The sequence below is a fragment of the Podarcis bocagei genome (genome assembly GCF_964188305.1).
Source record: "Podarcis bocagei genome assembly, chromosome: 2".
In the NCBI taxonomy this organism is placed as follows: domain Eukaryota; kingdom Metazoa; phylum Chordata; class Lepidosauria; order Squamata; family Lacertidae; genus Podarcis; species Podarcis bocagei.
The window spans coordinates 767187-774514 of NC_138126.1; positions in this window are offsets into that span (position 1 = coordinate 767187).

The following is a 7328-nucleotide window of genomic DNA, read 5'->3' on the forward strand; positions in this document are numbered from 1 at the left end:
ACTGGCAGAGGAAGGGGGTGCAGGGCGTGCGGTCATCCCCGAGGGTGTGTGTGATATTGCCCCCCTAGGATGCTCGCCGTGGGTGGCGCCCCCCTGGGATGCTTGCTACACTGCCCCCGTGGGCAGCACGCCCCACTTCTGGGTGCACAGCATGTGTGCCGCTCCAGGGGCCGGAGGAGTTACAGTGAGGGGGGGAAAGTATTTGATCCCCTACTAAATTTGCCTGTTTGCCCTCTCACAAAGAAATTACCAGTCCATAATTGTAATAGTAGGGACGCGGGTGGCGCTGTGGGTTAAACCACAGAGCCTAGTACTTGCCGATCAGAAGGTCGGTGGTTCGAATCCCCGCGACGGGGTGAGTTCCCTGCTCCTGCCAAACTAGCAGTCCAAAAGCACGTCAAAGTGCAAGTAGATAAATATGTACCGCACCGGCAGGAAGGTAAACGGCATTTCTGTGCGCTGCTGTGGTTCGCCAGAAGCGGCTTAGTCATGCTGGCCACATGACCCGGAAGCGGTACGCGAGATGAGCGCCGCAACCCCAGAGTCGGCCACAACTGAACCTAATGGTCAGGGGTCCCTTTACCTTTATTGTAATGGTAGGTTTATTGTAGCTGTGAGAGACAGAATAACAACATGAAAACCCCCTGAAACCCAGGAGAGAACAGTCAGAGATTGATGTGCATTATAATGAGTGAAACAAGTATTTGATCCCCTATCAACCAGCCAGATGTCAGGCTACCTGGTATCTTCACTGTATGTAAGGAGATGAACTTTCCCCCCTCACTGTAGCTCCATCTCTGTGTGGACTGGGCAGAAAAGGGGTCCCAAGGCTGCAAGGGAAGGATGCATGGGAGGTGGGGGCTGTTCAGCTCATGCATGCAGGGGGGAGACCCCCAAGTCAGGAGTCCTGCCCCCCATTTCTCTCTGCCAAGCCAGGCAGGGGGCGAGTTTCCAGGAGGTCTGCAGCTCTGCTCTTCCTTTGCGTCCAGGCGCTGCTTCATCTTTGGGGAAGGAGGAAGCAGTGGGGGGGGGGCAGGCCTTTCTAAAGGAGCAGATATAAGCTCCAAAAGCGAGAGAGGTGAAGAGAAATCGGGGCGAATGAGAAGAAACCCCCCAATAAACGAGGGAGCCCAAGGAAACTGCCGCCTGGTCTGCCAGGAATCGGCCTCCTTGGCGCCTAAAACTGAGGGGAAGGTCAGGTTTCGAAAGGCGGGAAGTTGGGGAAAGGCGGGAAAAGCCGCTTCCCTCAGAGCAGCCACCGCCGCCTTCCCGCAACCAAAGTAACTTCCCGTAACTGCAATCAAAGCCTGAATGTGAACTAACTGTGAGTAAACTTTATTTATATTTTAGGAAGACTGTTTTGTGTTGTTATAATTAAGAGGGAAATAAAGGTGGGAAATACCAGGAAGGATCCATTCTGTGCAAAGGGCATCCTGGTTTGCTTCATCAAAAAGCTGAAACCAGGAGGAGGACTGGAAAAAATTTAAGGACTATTTACAAAAGCATTATAAGCTGTATGAATGTTAAGAAATTGCACGATTTGGAAATTTTAGCTTCAGCAATTAGATTTGGTGAAATAGGAAATTAAGTTTTAAGTAAGAAAAGGTTGAAACTTAAAGTAATATTATGTTTAATTTAAGGTATAAGTAATTGATAAAAAGTATTTTAAAATTAAAAACATAATATCTGAAAGGTACAAAATAAGATATGAAACAAGGTAATAATTTGCTGATATTTTTATTGTAAAGAATACAGGGTGAGGAGGATGTGGGGAAGTCCAGTTGGTTGTATGAAAAAGCTTTGGAAAGTTGGCGTTTTTTCTTCTTTCTTCTTTTTCTTTTTTCTTGTTTTTCTTTTTTTGTATTTCTTGTACTTTGTGTATATTTTTGAGGTTGTATCTGAAAAATGTAATAAAAAATATTTAAGGGGGAAAAAAAGCTGAAACCAGGTAATCGACAGCTTCCATGAGTAAGGAAGAAGAATACCGTATCAAACGAATATATTCTCTCCTAACTTCATATGCACACCCCCCCACACCTGCGCAAGAAGCTCCCTCCCCTTTGTGACATGATCTCACCAAGGGGGGGGGGAGGATGCACGGCTGAGCAGGGATCCAGTTCCTGAGTGCCTTTAAAAAATTTTAAATAAATATTTAAAGTCTTCACGGGACCCTGCCTGATCCTTTCAGATGGAGGTCACATCCCAGATACCAGGAATGTCCCCCAGCAGCAACATCCCACTAACTCAGTCCAGAGGATGCCATGGAAAGTGGCATCAAAAACCCCTCCTTTAAATGGCACGCAGAAGCAACTCCCCTCGTCCTTCTTGAGATGAAGGTCATCCCATCAGGGCGATTGAAGCTGATTCAGTTTGAGCCAGTGTGGTGTAGTGGTTAAGAGCGGTGGACTTGTAATCTGGGGAACCGGGTTCGCGTCTCCGCTCCTCCACCTGCAGCTGCTGGGTGACCTTGGGCCAGTCACACTTCTCTGAAGTCTCTCAGCCCCACTCACCTCACAGAGTGTTTGTTGTGGGGGAGGAAGGGAAAGGAGAATGTGAGCCGCTTTGAGACTCCTTCGGGTAGTGATAAAGCGGGATATCAAATCCAAACTCTTCTTCCTCTTCTTCTTCTTGAGAGCTGGATCTGAGAGAGAAGCCCCCTGCAGTGCAGACCACCCTGAGCAACAGGTAGGAAACAGGTGGGGGTGGCACCGAGACTGACCTTGCCTGCTGCCCCCTCACCCATCTTTTTGGTGGATCCTGAAGGGGGCAAACACCCCATTTTCTGAGGGGTGCTCATGGGGTGTTTCCTACCCAGAGGGAATGCCCCAAGTTCATGTCTCCGATTTTATAGGGTTTATTACCACCAAAATAAAGGGATTAAAATGTTTCAAACAATTAAATAACGAAATGTGTAAAAAACAGTTTGACTCTCATGTTGAACTCCGGTATATATCACTGTCTCTTCCAAAGGGATTTCATGGATTAGTCCTCTCCTTCTGGGATGGGCAGTAAGGCTCGATATATGGCCATTATATGCGTGTCAGTGAGACTCTTAATACTTTGGGCCACCATTCCCCTGATCAGGGATATGCAACAAGGAGCGACACACAGAATTACCAATAATATTAGTCCTCCTACTGCAATGGCGGTTAAAAGGCCATGTAACCGCCCAGATCCTGGAATCCAAGACCACATCCAATCCCAGGCAAAGGAGTTTCTTGGCACAATTTGGCCAACTGTGTTTTTTAAGAGTTCTGTTCATCCTTTCTGTCTTTCCGGAGCTCTGGGGGCGGTAAGCAGCGTGCAGTTTCCATTGTATCTGCACGGCCTGGCACACTCCCTGTACCACTAAGGCGATGAAAGCTGGCCCATTGTCACTGCCGATGCTTCTTGGCAGCCCAAATCGCGGAATGATTTCCATTAAGAGGCGCTTAACAACTGTTTCAGTCCTCGTGGGATACGCTTCGACCCATCCTGTTAACGTATCCACAAAAACCAGCAAATAGTGATAGCCTCTTGCCCTGGGCATCTCGTAAAGTCCACAATCAGATTTTCCATTGGCATCAGGCCAGTCTGCTGCACCCCTGGTGGGGGCCCTGGGCCCTGTCTAGGGTTATTCCTTGCTGTCAGGGGTACAGGGACAGAGGCACAGGGAAAGCAGGAAATGGAGAGCGATGGAGAGGAATCCCAGGATAGCGAGGAAGAGGATAGCAATGACGCAGGGGATTCCATGAGTCTCTCCAGCGAATCAGAGGATTCCCAGAAGGGGGCGCCTGTGGTAAGGGCAAGGGGAGCCCCAGGGGGAAAGTGTCAGGAGCGGGGGGCCAGCAGGGGACCCCAAAGCGGCAGCTGGGAATCAGGGCCAGCCTCCCCACCAGAGCGCAGCGAAGGAGGGGGAGGTTCCAGTGTGTCAGAGGGAGCAGCTCCGGCGACAGAGAAAGGGGAGGGATCAGAGCAAGCCGTTCTCCCGGAAGGGGAGGAGGGCAGTGAGGAGAGTAGCATAACTGTCAAAAGGAAGGTCAGAGGTTGGGCGCGTGCGCCAAGTTCAAATGAGGAGGCGCGCGGAAGAACAGGGAGCCCGGAGGAGGAGGAGCCAGGTCCCAAAGCCCGCAGGAGGGGGGAGGAGCAGTCTGGAGACTCCACTTCAGGAGAAAGCAGGAGGGGAGGAACCCCGGCGGGCAGAAAGACCCTGCGGAAAAGGAAAGAGAGAAAGAGGTGGGGCAGCGTTAGCTTATTAAACTGGTGTAGGGGAGGGACCGATTCAGAGGGGACTTCAAACGTCTAAGGCTAAGAGACGCGGGGCTGCGCGCCTCGGTTGTGGAATCAATAATGAACTGCAATAAACATCCTTGTATATAAGAAGAGCTTGGCGTTGGTCTTTTGTGAGCTGAGACCTGAGGCAGCCCTGACACTTGCCTCATACTCCTGACACTGCCTCAGCCAGCTGAGATAGCCTGGCAATGTAGAGCTGCCTGCACAGGCTTTCCCGCAGTGCTGTGGTTCCATAATGAGTGGACTCATGGTACTGCTTCACAACTTCTCTTCCTAGGGCCTCTGGGATGAAAACTCGCTGATCTGGTAATATGAACCATCCCTTTTGTGGATGACCTCTGGCTGCCCCTTCCTGGTAGGCCCACCCTTTCTCTCATTCAGCATAAATGGGTTTCATTTATTCCATATTAATAACAGTTGGTAGAAGTGAGGCTAGTACAGTCTCAGGCGGGGGTTCCTCAAGGGCTGCTGCCCTTGCTGCCTTAACCGCCCAATGGTTGCCTTTAGCTGTGTTAGTGGCTTCCCTACTGTGGCCACGGCAGTGCATTTCAGCAATATTCTCCGGTGCCCATACAGCTTCTGGAAGGGTCTCTAGCTCTGGGCCATATTTAAGGGCCTTGCCTTTTGCTCCAGTGAGTCCCTTCTCCTTCCACAGAGCTCCATGGGCATGCAGGGTTAGAAAGGCATACTCAAGGGAAGTAATAGTGCCACGGTATTCTGCTCTGGTCAGACCTCACCTGGAGTACTGTGTCCAGTTCTGGGCACCACAGTTCAAGAAGGACACTGACAAACTGGAACGTGTCCAGAGGAGGGCAACCAAAATGGTCAAAGGCCTGGAAACGATGCCTTATGAGGAACGGCTAAGGGAGCTGGGCATGTTTAGCCTGGAGAAGAGGAGGTTAAGGGGTGATATGATAGCCATGTTCAAATATATAAAAGGATGTCACCTAGAGGAGGGAGAAAGGTTGTTTTCTGCTGCTCCAGAGAAGCGGACACGGAGCAATGGATCCAAACTACAAGAAAGAAGATTCCACCTAAACATTAGGAAGAACTTCCTGACAGTAAGAGCTGTTTGACAGTGGAATTTGCTGCCAAGGAGTGTGGTGGAGTCTCCTACTTTGGAGGTCTTTAAGCAGAGGCTTGACAACCATATGTCAGGAGTGCTCTGATGGTGTTTCCTGCTTGGCAGGGGGTTGGACTCGATGGCCCTTGTGGTCTCTTCCAACTCTATGATTCTATGATTCTATGATGTATTAGGGTTTTTCCTCCAATTTGACACTCTTGGGGTTGTAAAAAAGGTTTTACAGTTTGATTGCCAGTGGCTCCTACAATTGTTATTGCTTGGTTGCTTTTTGCTTTCAGGGGTTTGGTTAAAACAGAATATTGTGCTCCTGTACCCACCATAAAGTCTACAAAGCGGCTCCCTTCTTTCAGATACCATGGGCTCTCGGGGGCCTAAAGGGAGAACTGAACCCGGTCTGTTCTATTCATTCTCATATTCCTCAATTCCTGCTAGTCCAATAAAATCTGAGCTGTTCTCCCCATTCCTTGGATATCTTCCTCCTTGTATCCTTCCGCGCAGCCCTCCCCATCTTCTTTCAATCCTTCAACACCTTCACATTGTCAGTCTATCCTTCCCGCTTTGGCGCATTCTCGCTTCCAGTGGCCTTCCTTTCTACATATGGTGCACTGATTCCTTCCTAGTGGCTGACCTCTACCTCTGCCTCGCCCTTGATTGAAGCCTCCCCTTTGGGGGCTCCCTTCAATCACTGGTGCTTCTGTCTAATGTCAGGGGCACTCTGAGCTACAAAGGCTGCATTAACCGTCTGGCAGTTGGCCTGGTCCTGTGGGACAAAAGGAGTGTAGACCCTGTATGCCTCCATTGGGCATTCAAGAAATTCAGCTGGCATCTCCTCTGCCTTCTGGATCACCTCAGACACTCTAGTCATATTAGTAGGCTTTCGGGCAGCCCCCCTTATACCCTTCAGTACCGTTGGCCTGTAAGTGCTCAATGTCACCTGCTGCTCATCTGGGTTTGGATTTTCAAGGGGGTATTGCTCACAGACCCATCTATCAGGGTTCGGCTCTCCTGGTGGTAATTCTTCCCTCAAACTTCGCTCTGCTGCCGCATCTATCCTCCTCCATTCTTCATGGGGAAGAGGGACATTAAAAGCTGCCTGCAATCCTGCTATGTAGGCAGGTGTGTTACCATGATGGATGGCAGGAGATCCTGCATTGCCTGGGGCTTCTCAGAAAAGGAAGGGGTATGAGTCTTCCAATTTAGCAGATCAGTGGTAGTAAATGGGACGTACTGCATGGTAACTGAGCTTGGTGGCAGGGCTCCTGGTGTGGGTTGACCTTGATTGTCCATTAGCCTCGATTCCTGGGGTCCCAGAACTGCTCGCAGGGGCATCATTGGAGCTAAATCCCCTTCTTCCTCCCTGGGTTTAGCAGAGCGCAGCTTGTGCTTATATGGAAGGACTCTGAGTTCCTGCACCAGCTCACCTGTTGACTTCCTAATATTATCCAAGATCTCCATTACTTTGTCTGGCGTTCTTTTCCCACTCTCAGGGGTCCCTGTTGGAGTGCCTCTGCCACCTGATGGTGGGGTGGGACCTATCCCTCCGGCCACTCTCCCTCCTACAGCACCTAGAGTCTCTAGATCAGGAGGGGCTTTGGTTTCTCCTTCCTGAAGGACTTGTAATGGGCCTTGCAATGGGCCAGCCTGAGGAAAAGGTAGGGCTGGTGCTGGTAAGGTTCCAGGTTGTAGAACTGGTGGTGGAAGCTGGTTGCTGGTCAGTGGAGCTGGTGGTAGAGACGGGTTTCTGGGTGATGGAGCATAAGGAGGCAGGAAGAGAAAATCTTCCTCTGGAGGGCCTTGATTTATTATCTTAGCAGGCACTGAAGGTTTAGGCTTATCTATATTTCTCTGGGCCTCCTGTTTCAATGCCAGTATCTGGCAGGCTGCTCCCTTGCATTTCTTCATCCATGGAGGATTCTTTATGCAGGCATCATACCACTGGTCGATGTACGGGAATTGGTCTGGGTGGCCTCCT